Source organism: Phalangium opilio, unplaced genomic scaffold (assembly GCF_054372755.1).
Source record: "Phalangium opilio isolate 3A_F unplaced genomic scaffold, DU_Popi_V2 ptg000054l_1, whole genome shotgun sequence".
Classification (NCBI taxonomy): domain Eukaryota; kingdom Metazoa; phylum Arthropoda; class Arachnida; order Opiliones; family Phalangiidae; genus Phalangium; species Phalangium opilio.
In genome coordinates, this window is record NW_028324173.1 from 3013640 (window position 1) to 3027697 (window position 14058).

General features: G+C 29.1%; 2 pseudogenes; both read left to right on the top strand.

Moving 5' to 3' along the window:
- The first annotated feature begins 316 nt into the window (after window positions 1-316).
- Window positions 317-435, top strand: LOC149670685 (5S ribosomal RNA; annotated as a pseudogene).
- A 362-nt stretch (window positions 436-797) lies between these two features.
- LOC149670686 (5S ribosomal RNA) lies at window positions 798-916 on the top strand (annotated as a pseudogene).
- The last annotated feature ends 13142 nt before the right edge of the window (window positions 917-14058 follow it).

Here is a 14058-nt window from a genome sequence, read left to right on the forward strand (position 1 = left end):
TCTATGCAGAGATGAAAGTTAACGAATCTATCATTATAATTTTTTTATATATTGCTACAGAATATTAGGTTGCTAACAGCAATTTTTTGGTAGGGTTTACGGATTATTTTGGGGGGGGGCTAAGTTTGGAATTTGGGAGGGCTATAGCCCCCCCAAAAAAGGCCTAGCGACGCCACTGCTCTTCAAATGTATTCATAACGCATATACTTAAAAAAATCCAGACAAATTGTATATTGTAAAAAAGCAAACATATCTTTTTGTTATTGTTTTATAAAGATGAAAGTTAATTAAATTCAAATTATTAACTAGCACTCTCGGCAACGGCCATATCACGCTGAATACACCGGCTCTCGTCCGATCACCGAAGTTAAGCAGCGTCGAGCGCAGTCAGTACTTGGGAGGGCGACCACTTAGGAACACTGCGTGCCGTTAGCTTTTTCACTTTTTTTTCTTCTTATAAATTCCAATAGATATGAAAAAAAGCAAACATATTTTCTTTTTGTTATTGTTTTAAAAAGATGAAGGTTAATTTGTCTCACTTAATTTAAATTCGAATTATTATCTAGCACTCTCGGCAACGGCCATATCACGCTGAGAACACCGGTTCTCGTCCGATCGCCGACGTTAGCAGCGTCGAGCGCAGTCAGTACTTGGGAATACTGCGTGCCGTTTGCTTTTTCACTTTTGTTTCCTCTTTCAAATTCCACCAGATATGAAAAAAGCAAACATATCTTCTTTTTGTTATTGTTTTATAAAGATGAAAGTTAATTAAATTCAAATTATTAACTAGCACTCTCGGCAACGGCCATATCACGCTGAATACACCGATTCTCGTCCCATAACCGAAGTTAAGCAGCGTCGAGCGCAGTCATTACTTGGGAGGGAGACCACTTAGGATCACTGCGTGCCGTTGGCTTTTTCACTTTTTTTTCCTCTTTTAAATTTTAATAGATATGAAAAAAGCAAACATATTTTCTTTTTGTTATTGTTTTAAAAGATGAAGGTTAATTTTAGTGCTTTAAACCGAACACAGTTATCTGATTTGTGATCCGAACAGATCAAATATCTTTGGTTGACTTCAGCTATCAGTTAAACAGTTGAGAGCCATTTTCACTTCAGATCAGATGCCTTTTTGTGATACACATTCGGATCAAATCATATCTGACATAAAAACGAGATTGTAGACATTTAAAACAGATATCTGTGGCATCGGTCGTAGTTTCGGATTAATATCTATTAAGAATTTATACGCTTCAACAGTAGCGTCGCTAGGGTTTGAAATTTTGGGGGGGGGGCAAATCTGGGCAAACTAGTTATTATAAGAAATTAAGAAAAAAAATTGCATAATGGGTTCATTGGAAAATGTGTAGACCTTTAAAACTATCCGTAAATTTGTGTCAACGTGAAATTATTCGTATTTTAAAGATATACAACCTTTTATTGATAAAAACTACGGAACCGATTATGAAGGAATTTCACTCGTCTTAAGTTCATTTTTAGTTTTGGTTAGCTTTTAGTCCACACTAGTGGGACTTCCTTCGAAAGAATATGAAACATTTTACTTGTCTCCATCTGTTCTTTTCTTCAAAATTGTATTGCTTGATATTGAAATTCATCTATGCAGAGATGAAAGTTAACGAATCTATCATTATAATTTTTTTATATATTGCTACAGAATATTAGGTTGCTAACAGCAATTTTTTGGTAGGGTTTACGGATTATTTTGGGGGGGGGCTAAGTTTGGAATTTGGGAGGGCTATAGCCCCCCCAAAAAAGGCCTAGCGACGCCACTGCTCTTCAAATGTATTCATAACGCATATACTTAAAAAAATCCAGACAAATTGTATATTTGTTGGAAGTTGGATGTCGAGGAAAACAGTTCAGTTTATTTTCCCAAACAATTGACTTGGTACTATTAGAGATGTGAGTCGGTAAATTACCGGTGGTAATTTTCCAAATTTCCGTAATTTTATTATGGTATGAATTATCAGACATTTTTAAAATTTTTGAGCTCTGGGAGTGAAACCAAGTGTACTAACCTTCCAGAGAATAAAACAATGTCCTTTCTTACTTCGGAGTCCCCTTTTCCTCTATACCCCTTTCGTTCATGCGGCTGTTCTAGCTTAAAATAGTGGTTCACACATCCTCATATCAAATGTGGATGAGAGGGAAAGTATGACAATGGCCATAGAGCCTGTGTTAAAAAACGTGGACATCAAAGTTTCGCCAATAACTATTTAGTCAATTTAGTCTACTAGTGACTGATGGACTTGCAAACTCTCGACTGAAAGTAGTTCAGACATTTATTCTCCTTGGTTTAACCATAGCCCACTCGATCACGCTAAAGCTAAATTACCGAGATTTGTTTTAAACGTATCTAGTTTTACGTGCTCTTCTATTGCTTCGATAACCTTACTTAAATACTTCAAATACCTTTTAAAAGATTACCAGCTACTCTGTCCTTCCTACAAACACAAATCGAGGAAGTTCTAGCATACACAATAGCAGACGACGGTAACCGAGTAACCGCGAATTAACACAAGACCTATTTTAAGGGAGTGAACAGGCCCAGTATAGCTACGCCAATAAAACGGTCAACTACGGCGAAACTCTGACGACTCGCGACTTTTGGCCATTTTCATACTTTTGCTCTCATTCACATTTGCTCATATTGTTAGTCACTTAAGTAGTGTTTTCTTAAAAGCCGGACCAAGTAGTCACACGCACATGCTAGTGCTCTTTAATTTTGAACAAGGGCTCATTACGCGTAAAAGGTCATTTTATATTCAATGATTAACTATTACTGTATTTACTTCCAAATGGACTTGCCAGGAACCAGCCAGCACTAAAAATAGTTAGATAAAGATCTGATTATAAATACAACCATTCCAGTACACATGAAAACCTTCAATTATCTAGTAAAGACAGAGATACAGAGATTCATGTAATTTTAGAAGCGGGAATAGAGAACAGGGTACTTTTTGCGTGCGTCAAAGTCCACGACACCCTTCCTCGAGATTGGGGGGGGTATGAAAGAAGAGGCTGGTCATTGTGACGGAAGTAAAAAGCAACGATGTATTTTTGGCCGTCACCGTCAGCAACGTCATCAAAACATAGTTTAGTGAGCCAATAAGATAATTTCAAATTTTTGTTACGAGTTGAAGAGATTGGATCTTCAATCCAGCTAATAAAATTACACGGATCCCTGGTCAAGACTAGTCACTGGGTTTTGATAAATCATAGGCATCCTCTCGTGTGAAAACTTCTTTCTATCTTGTTTAATAGGTGGAATAAATTACAATCGCGAACAGTGTTGTGATTTTTTCTGGACAAATTTTTGACCGAATTCAGCTTATTTACCTATAAAATACTCATTAAATGTGATTTCATATCATTTGATCAATAAATAAAAATGTACCTTTATTTTTAATAACATTTTCAAAATCGACGTTTCTCGGCCAGAGAAGCACATTTTGAGAATGTTTTCACTATTTTCAAATATAACCACTGAAACCATTTTTTTGTACTTTTTGCTTTAATTCAAGCAAATATAACGATATTCATCCAAAAAACTGTTAAAATTCAATTTCCAATAAGAAATCGTTGTCACGGATTTTGTATCTTGAAGAAAAAAACTAGCGATTTTTTCGGTACACTTTTGAATGCATTTTTTTCTGGACAAATTTTGGACCGAATTCAGCTTTATTACCTATAAAATACTCATTAAAAGTGATTTCATCTCGATTGATCAATAAATAAAATTGAACCTCGATTTTTAATAACATTTTCAAAATCGACGTTTCTCGGCCAGTGAAGCACATTTTGAGAATTTTTTCACTATTTTCAAATATAACCACTGAAACCATTTTTTTGTACTTTTTGCTTTAATTCAAGCAAATATAACGATATTCATCCAAAAAACTGTTAAAATTCAATTTCCAATAAGAAATCGTTGTCACGGATTTTGTATCTTGAAGAAAAAAAACATGCGATTTTTTCGGTACACTTTTTAAGGAATTTTTTTCTGGACAAATTTTTGACCGAATTCGGCTTATTTACCTATAAAATACTCATTAAAAGTGATTTCATCTCGATTGATCAATAAATAAAAATGAACCTCGATTTTTAATAACATTTTCAAAATCGACGTTTCTCGGCCAGAGAAGCACATTTTGAGAATTTTTTCACTATTTTAAAATATAACCACTGAAACCACTATTTTTGTAGTTTTTGCTTTAATTCAAGCAAATATAACGATATTCATCCAAAAAACTGTTTAAATTCAATTTCCAATAAGAAATCGTTGTCACGGATTTTGTATCTTGAAGAAAAAAACTAGCGATTTTTTCGGTACACTTTTGAATGCATTTTTTCTTGGACAAATTTTGGACCGAATTCAGCTTTATTACCTATAAAATACTCATTAAAAGTGATTTCATCTCGATTGATCAATAAATAAAATTGAACCTCGATTTTTAATAACATTTTCAAAATCGACGTTTCTCGGCCAGTGAAGCACATTTTGAGAATTTTTTCACTATTTTCAAATATAACCACTGAAACCATTTTTTTTGTACTTTTTGCTTTAATTCAAGCAAATATAACGATATTCATCCAAAAAACTGTTAAAATTCAATTTCCAATAAGAAATCGTTGTCACGGATTTTGTATCTTGAAGAAAAAAAACAACCGATATTTTCGGTACACTTTTGAATGCATTTTTTTCTGGACAAATTTTTGACCGAATTCAGCTTATTTACCTATAAAATACTCATTAAAAGTGATTTCATCTCGATTGATCAATAAATAAAATTGAACCTCGATTTTTAATAACATTTTCAAAATCGACGTTTCTCGGCCAGTGAAGCACATTTTGAGAATTTTTTCACTATTTTCAAATATAACCACTGAAACCATTTTTTTGTACTTTTTGCTTTAATTCAAGCAAATATAACGATATTCATCCAAAAAACTGTTAAAATTCAATTTCCAATAAGAAATCGTTGTCACGGATTTTGTATCTTGAAGAAAAAAAACATGCGATTTTTTCGGTACACTTTTTAATGAATTTTTTTCTGGACAAATTTTTGACCGAATTCAGCTTATTTACCTATAAAATACTCATTAAAGGTGATTTCATATCGATTGATCAATAAATAAAAATGTACCTTTATTTTTAATAACATTTTCAAAATCGACGTTTCTCGGCCAGAGAAGCACATTTTGAGAATTTTTTCACTATTTTAAAATATAACCACTGAAACCACTATTTTTGTAGTTTTTGCTTTAATTCAAGCAAATATAACGATATTCATCCAAAAAACTGTTAAAATCAATTTCCAATAAGAAATCGTTGTTACGGATTTTGTATATAGAAGAAAAAAAACATGCGATTTTTTCGGTACACTTTTTAAGGAATTTTTTTCTGGACAAATTTTTGACCGAATTCAGCTTAATTATCTATAAAATACTCATTAAAAGTGATTTCATCTCGATTGATCAATAAATAAAAATGAACCTCGATTTTTAATAACATTTTCAAAATCGACGTTTCTCGGCCGGAGAAAAACATAGTGAGAATTTTTTCACTATTTTAAAATATAACCATTGAAACCATTTATTTTGTATTTTTTGCTTTAATTCAATCAAATATAACGATATTCATCCAAAAAACTGTTAAAATTCAATTTCCAATAAGAAATCGTTGTCACGGATTTTGTATCTTGAAGAAAAAAACTAGCGATTTTTTCGGTACACTTTTGAATGCATTTTTTTCTGGACAAATTTTGGACCGAATTCAGCTTTATTACCTATAAAATACTCATTAAAAGTGATTTCATCTCGATTGATCAATAAATAAAATTGAACCTCGATTTTTAATAACATTTTCAAAATCGACGTTTCTCGGCCAGTGAAGCACATTTTGACAATTTTTTCACTATTTTCAAATATAACCACTGAAACCATTTTTTTTGTATTTTTTGCTTTAATTCAAGCAAATATAACGATATTCATCCAAAAAACTGTTAAAATTCAATTTCCAATAAGAAATCGTTGTCACGGATTTTGTATCTTGAAGAAAAAAACATGCGATTTTTTCGGTACACTTTTTAATGAATTTTTTTCTGGACAAATTTTTGACCGAATTCAGCTTATTTACCTATAAAATACTCATTAAAGGTGATTTCATATCGATTGATCAATAAATAAAAATGTACCTTTATTTTTAATAACATTTTCAAAATCGACGTTTCTCGGCCAGAGAAGCACATTTTGAGAATTTTTTCACTATTTTAAAATATAACCACTGAAACCACTATTTTTGTAGTTTTTGCTTTAATTCAAGCAAATATAACGATATTCATCCAAAAAACTGTTAAAATTCAATTTCCAATAAGAAATCGTTGTCACGGATTTTGTATCTTGTAGAAAAAAACAAGCGATTTTTTCGGTACACTTTTGAATGCATTTTTTTCTGGACAAATTTTTGACCGAATTCAGCTTATTTACCTATAAAATACTCTTTAAAGGTGATTTCATATCGATTGATCAATAAATAAAAATGTACCTTTATTTTTAATAACATTTTCAAAATCGACGTTTCTCGGCCAGAGAAGCACATTTTGAGAATTTTTTCACTATTTTAAAATATAACCATTAAAACCATTATTTTTGTATTTTTTTGCTTTAATTCAATCAAATATAACGATATTCATCCAAAAAACTGTTAAAATTCAATTTCCAATAAGAAATCGTTGTCACGGATTTTGTATCTTGAAGAAGAAAAACATGCGATTTTTTCGGTACACTTTTTAAGGAATTTTTTTCTGGACAAATTTTTGACCGAATTCAGCTTAATTACCTATAAAATACTCATTAAAGGTAATTTCATATCTATTGATCAATAAATAAAAATTTACCTTTATTTTTAATAACATTTTCAAAATCGACGTTTCTCGGCCGGAGAAAAACATTTTGAGAATTTTTTCACTATTTTAAAATATAACCATTGAAACCATTATTTTTGTATTTTTTGCTTTAATTCAATCAAATATAACGATATTCATCCAAAAAACTGTTAAAATTCAATTTCCAATAAGAAATCGTTGTCACGGATTTTGTATCTTGAAGAAGAAAAACATGCGATTTTTTCGGTACACTTTTTAAGGAATTTTTTTCTGGACAAGTTTTTGACCGAATTCAGCTTATTTACCTATAAAATACTCATTAAAGGTGATTTCATATCGATTGATCAATAAATAAAAATGTACCTTTATTTTTAATAACATTTTCAAAATCGACGTTTCTCGGCCAGAGAAGCACATTTTGAGAATTTTTTCACTATTTTAAAATATAACCACTGAAACCACTATTTTTGTAGTTTTTGCTTTAATTCAAGCAAATATAACGATATTCACCCAAAAAACTGTTAAAATTCAATTTCCAATAAGAAATCGTTGTCACGGATTTTGTATCTTGAAGAAAAAAACATGCGATTTTTTCGGTACACTTTTTAATGAATTTTTTTCTGGACAAATTTTGGACCGAATTCATCTTTATTACCTATAAAATACTCATTAAAAGTGATTTCATCTCGATTGATCAATAAATAAAATTGAACCTTGATTTTTAATAACATTTTCAAAATCGACGTTTCTCGGCCAGTGAAGCATATTTTGAGAATTTTTTCACTATTTTCAAATATAACCACTGAAACCATTTTTTTTGTACTTTTTGCTTTAATTCAAGCAAATATAACGATATTCATCCAAAAAACTGTTAAAATTCAATTTCCAATAAGAAATCGTTGTCACGGATTTTGTATCTTGAAGAAAAAAAACATGCGATTTTTTCGGTACACTTTTTAAGGAATTTTTTTCTGGACAAATTTTTGACCGAATTCAGCTAAATTATCTATAAAATACTCATTAAAAGTGATTTCATCTCGATTGATCAATAAATAAAAATGAACCTCGATTTTTAATAACATTTTCAAAATCGACGTCTCTCGGCCAGAGAAGCACATTTTGAGAATTTTTTCACTATTTTCAAATATAACCACTGAAACCATTTTTTTGTAATTTTTGCTTTAATTCAAGCAAATATAACGATATTCATCCAAAAAACTGTTGAAATTCAATTTCCAATAAGAAATCGTTGTCACGGATTTTGTATCTTGAAGAAAAAAACAAGCGATTTTTTCGGTACACTTTTGAATGCATTTTTTTCTGGACAAATTTTTGACCGAATTCAGCTTATTTACCTATAAAATACTCATTAAAGGTAATTTCATATCTATTGATCAATAAATAAAAATTTACCTTTATTTTTAATAACATTTTCAAAATCGACGTTTCTCGGCCAGAGAAGCACATTTTGAGAATTTTTTCACTATTTTCAAATATAACCACTGAAACCATTTTTTTGTACTTTTTGCTTTAATTCAAGCAAATATAACGATATTCACCCAAAAAACTGTTAAAATTCAATTTCCAATAAGAAATCGTTGTCACGGATTTTGTATCTTGAAGAAAACAACATGCGATTTTTTCGGTACACATTTTAATGAATTTTTTTCTGGACAAATTTTTGACCGAATTCAGCTTATTTACCTATAAAATACTCATTAAAGGTGATTTCATATCGATTGATCAATAAATAAAAATGTACCTTTATTTTTAATAACATTTTCAAAATCGACGTTTCTCGGCCAGAGAAGCACATTTTGAGAATTTTTTCACTATTTTAAAATATAACCACTGAAACCACTATTTTTGTAGTTTTTGCTTTAATTCAAGCAAATATAACGATATTCACCCAAAAAACTGTTAAAATTCAATTTCCAATAAGAAATCGTTGTCACGGATTTTGTATCTTGAAGAAAAAAACATGCGATTTTTTCGGTACACTTTTTAATGAATTTTTTTCTGGACAAATTTTTGACCGAATTCAGCTTATTTACCTATAAAATACTCATTAAAGGTGATTTCATATCGATTGATCAATAAATAAAAATGTACCTTTATTTTTAATAACATTTTCAAAATCGACGTTTCTCGGCCAGAGAAGCACATTTTGAGAATTTTTTCACTATTTTAAAATATAACCACTGAAACCACTATTTTTGTAGTTTTTGCTTTAATTCAAGCAAATATAACGATATTCATCCAAAAAACTGTTAAAATCAATTTCCAATAAGAAATCGTTGTTACGGATTTTGTATATAGAAGAAAAAAAACATGCGATTTTTTCGGTACACTTTTTAAGGAATTTTTTTCTGGACAAATTTTTGACCGAATTCAGCTTAATTATCTATAAAATACTCATTAAAAGTGATTTCATCTCGATTGATCAATAAATAAAAATGAACCTCGATTTTTAATAACATTTTCAAAATCGACGTTTCTCGGCCGGAGAAAAACATAGTGAGAATTTTTTCACTATTTTAAAATATAACCATTGAAACCATTTATTTTGTATTTTTTGCTTTAATTCAATCAAATATAACGATATTCATCCAAAAAACTGTTAAAATTCAATTTCCAATAAGAAATCGTTGTCACGGATTTTGTATCTTGAAGAAAAAAACTAGCGATTTTTTCGGTACACTTTTGAATGCATTTTTTTCTGGACAAATTTTGGACCGAATTCAGCTTTATTACCTATAAAATACTCATTAAAAGTGATTTCATCTCGATTGATCAATAAATAAAATTGAACCTCGATTTTTAATAACATTTTCAAAATCGACGTTTCTCGGCCAGAGAAGCACATTTTGAGAATTTTTTCACTATTTTCAAATATAACCACTGAAACCATTTTTTTGTACTTTTTGCTTTAATTCAAGCAAATATAACGATATTCACCCAAAAAACTGTTAAAATTCAATTTCCAATAAGAAATCGTTGTCACGGATTTTGTATCTTGAAGAAAACAACATGCGATTTTTTCGGTACACATTTTAATGAATTTTTTTCTGGACAAATTTTTGACCGAATTCAGCTTATTTACCTATAAAATACTCATTAAAGGTGATTTCATATCGATTGATCAATAAATAAAAATGTACCTTTATTTTTAATAACATTTTCAAAATCGACGTTTCTCGGCCAGAGAAGCACATTTTGAGAATTTTTTCACTATTTTAAAATATAACCACTGAAACCACTATTTTTGTAGTTTTTGCTTTAATTCAAGCAAATATAACGATATTCACCCAAAAAACTGTTAAAATTCAATTTCCAATAAGAAATCGTTGTCACGGATTTTGTATCTTGAAGAAAAAAACATGCGATTTTTTCGGTACACTTTTTAATGAATTTTTTTCTGGACAAATTTTTGACCGAATTCAGCTTATTTACCTATAAAATACTCATTAAAGGTGATTTCATATCGATTGATCAATAAATAAAAATGTACCTTTATTTTTAATAACATTTTCAAAATCGACGTTTCTCGGCCAGAGAAGCACATTTTGAGAATTTTTTCACTATTTTAAAATATAACCACTGAAACCACTATTTTTGTAGTTTTTGCTTTAATTCAAGCAAATATAACGATATTCATCCAAAAAACTTAAAATCAATTTCCAATAAGAAATCGTTGTTACGGATTTTGTATATAGAAGAAAAAAAACATGCGATTTTTTCGGTACACTTTTTAAGGAATTTTTTTCTGGACAAATTTTTGACCGAATTCAGCTTAATTATCTATAAAATACTCATTAAAAGTGATTTCATCTCGATTGATCAATAAATAAAAATGAACCTCGATTTTTAATAACATTTTCAAAATCGACGTTTCTCGGCCGGAGAAAAACATAGTGAGAATTTTTTCACTATTTTAAAATATAACCATTGAAACCATTTATTTTGTATTTTTTGCTTTAATTCAATCAAATATAACGATATTCATCCAAAAAACTGTTAAAATTCAATTTCCAATAAGAAATCGTTGTCACGGATTTTGTATCTTGAAGAAAAAAACTAGCGATTTTTTCGGTACACTTTTGAATGCATTTTTTTCTGGACAAATTTTGGACCGAATTCAGCTTTATTACCTATAAAATACTCATTAAAAGTGATTTCATCTCGATTGATCAATAAATAAAATTGAACCTCGATTTTTAATAACATTTTCAAAATCGACGTTTCTCGGCCAGTGAAGCACATTTTGACAATTTTTTCACTATTTTCAAATATAACCACTGAAACCATTTTTTTTGTATTTTTTGCTTTAATTCAAGCAAATATAACGATATTCATCCAAAAAACTGTTAAAATTCAATTTCCAATAAGAAATCGTTGTCACGGATTTTGTATCTTGAAGAAAAAAACATGCGATTTTTTCGGTACACTTTTTAATGAATTTTTTTCTGGACAAATTTTTGACCGAATTCAGCTTATTTACCTATAAAATACTCATTAAAGGTGATTTCATATCGATTGATCAATAAATAAAAATGTACCTTTATTTTTAATAACATTTTCAAAATCGACGTTTCTCGGCCAGAGAAGCACATTTTGAGAATTTTTTCACTATTTTAAAATATAACCACTGAAACCACTATTTTTGTAGTTTTTGCTTTAATTCAAGCAAATATAACGATATTCATCCAAAAAACTGTTAAAATTCAATTTCCAATAAGAAATCGTTGTCACGGATTTTGTATCTTGAAGAAAAAAACAAGCGATTTTTTCGGTACACTTTTGAATGCATTTTTTTCTGGACAAATTTTTGACCGAATTCAGCTTATTTACCTATAAAATACTCTTTAAAGGTGATTTCATATCGATTGATCAATAAATAAAAATGTACCTTTATTTTTAATAACATTTTCAAAATCGACGTTTCTCGGCCAGAGAAGCACATTTTGAGAATTTTTTCACTATTTTAAAATATAACCACTGAAACCATTATTTTTGCACTTTTTGCTTTAATTCAAGCAAATATAACGATATTCATCCAAAAGACTGTTAAAATTCAATTTCCAATAAGAAATCGTTGTCACGGATTTTGTATCTTGAAGAAAAAAAACATGCGATTTTTTCGGTACACTTTTTAATGAATTTTTTTCTGGACAAATTTTTGACCGAATTCAGCTTTATTACCTATAAAATACTCATTAAAGGTGATTTCATATCGATTGATCAATAAATAAAAATGTACCTTTATTTTTAATAACATTTTCAAAATCGACGTTTCTCGGCCAGAGAAGCACATTTTGAGAATTTTTTCACTATTTTAAAATATAACCACTGAAACAACTATTTTTGTAGTTTTTGCTTTAATTCAAGCAAATATAACGATATTCATCCAAAAAACTGTTAAAATTCAAATTCCAATAAGAAATCGTTGTCACGGATTTTGTATCTTGAAGAAAAAAAACATGCGATTTTTTCGGTACACTTTTTAAGGAATTTTTTTCTGGACAAATTTTTGACCGAATTCAGCTAAATTATCTATAAAATACTCATTAAAAGTGATTTCATCTCGATTGATCAATAAATAAAAATGAACCTCGATTTTTAATAACATTTTCAAAATCGACGTTTCTCGGCCGGAGAAAAACATTTTGAGAATTTTTTCACTATTTTAAAATATAACCATTAAAACCATTATTTTTGTATTTTTTTGCTTTAATTCAATCAAATATAACGATATTCATCCAAAAAACTGTTAAAATTCAATTTCCAATAAGAAATCGTTGTCACGGATTTTGTATCTTGAAGAAGAAAAACATGCGATTTTTTCGGTACACTTTTTAAGGAATTTTTTTCTGGACAAATTTTTGACCGAATTCAGCTTAATTACCTATAAAATACTCATTAAAGGTAATTTCATATCTATTGATCAATAAATAAAAATTTACCTTTATTTTTAATAACATTTTCAAAATCGACGTTTCTCGGCCGGAGAAAAACATTTTGAGAATTTTTTCACTATTTTAAAATATAACCATTGAAACCATTATTTTTGTATTTTTTGCTTTAATTCAATCAAATATAACGATATTCATCCAAAAAACTGTTAAAATTCAATTTCCAATAAGAAATCGTTGTCACGGATTTTGTATCTTGAAGAAGAAAAACATGCGATTTTTTCGGTACACTTTTTAAGGAATTTTTTTCTGGACAAGTTTTTGACCGAATTCAGCTTATTTACCTATAAAATACTCATTAAAGGTGATTTCATATCGATTGATCAATAAATAAAAATGTACCTTTATTTTTAATAACATTTTCAAAATCGACGTTTCTCGGCCAGAGAAGCACATTTTGAGAATTTTTTCACTATTTTAAAATATAACCACTGAAACCACTATTTTTGTAGTTTTTGCTTTAATTCAAGCAAATATAACGATATTCACCCAAAAAACTGTTAAAATTCAATTTCCAATAAGAAATCGTTGTCACGGATTTTGTATCTTGAAGAAAAAAACATGCGATTTTTTCGGTACACTTTTTAATGAATTTTTTTCTGGACAAATTTTGGACCGAATTCATCTTTATTACCTATAAAATACTCATTAAAAGTGATTTCATCTCGATTGATCAATAAATAAAATTGAACCTTGATTTTTAATAACATTTTCAAAATCGACGTTTCTCGGCCAGTGAAGCATATTTTGAGAATTTTTTCACTATTTTCAAATATAACCACTGAAACCATTTTTTTTGTACTTTTTGCTTTAATTCAAGCAAATATAACGATATTCATCCAAAAAACTGTTAAAATTCAATTTCCAATAAGAAATCGTTGTCACGGATTTTGTATCTTGAAGAAAAAAAACATGCGATTTTTTCGGTACACTTTTTAAGGAATTTTTTTCTGGACAAATTTTTGACCGAATTCAGCTAAATTATCTATAAAATACTCATTAAAAGTGATTTCATCTCGATTGATCAATAAATAAAAATGAACCTCGATTTTTAATAACATTTTCAAAATCGACGTCTCTCGGCCAGAGAAGCACATTTTGAGAATTTTTTCACTATTTTCAAATATAACCACTGAAACCATTTTTTTGTAATTTTTGCTTTAATTCAAGCAAATATA